A 344-nucleotide genomic window follows, 5' to 3' on the forward strand; every position below is an offset into this window, starting at 1 on the left:
CTGTAGTCCCAGCTACTTGGGAGGCTGAGGCAGGAGAATGGCATAAACCCGGGAGGCGGAGCTTGCAGTGAGCTGAGATCTGGCCACTGCACTCCGGCCCGGGCGACAGAGCGAGACTTCGTCTCAAAAAAAAAAAAATTCTCACTTAGATAGAGTCTGCGGATTTATTTTCATTTTTTCAAAATGAGGTGAAAAAAATCGCATCAACTAAAATGCGACGATGATGAATTGATAAAGGACAACAGTCACACCGTTCCAGGTGTGTTTTAACCCAAAGTCACACATCATGAGAGAACCTGGACTCTGGAGTCCTGGGCATCTCTGAGGAGAATCTAGAAGGTGGG

The sequence above is a fragment of the Colobus angolensis genome, unplaced genomic scaffold, assembly GCF_000951035.1.
Source record: "Colobus angolensis palliatus isolate OR3802 unplaced genomic scaffold, Cang.pa_1.0 Scaffold519, whole genome shotgun sequence".
Classification (NCBI taxonomy): domain Eukaryota; kingdom Metazoa; phylum Chordata; class Mammalia; order Primates; family Cercopithecidae; genus Colobus; species Colobus angolensis.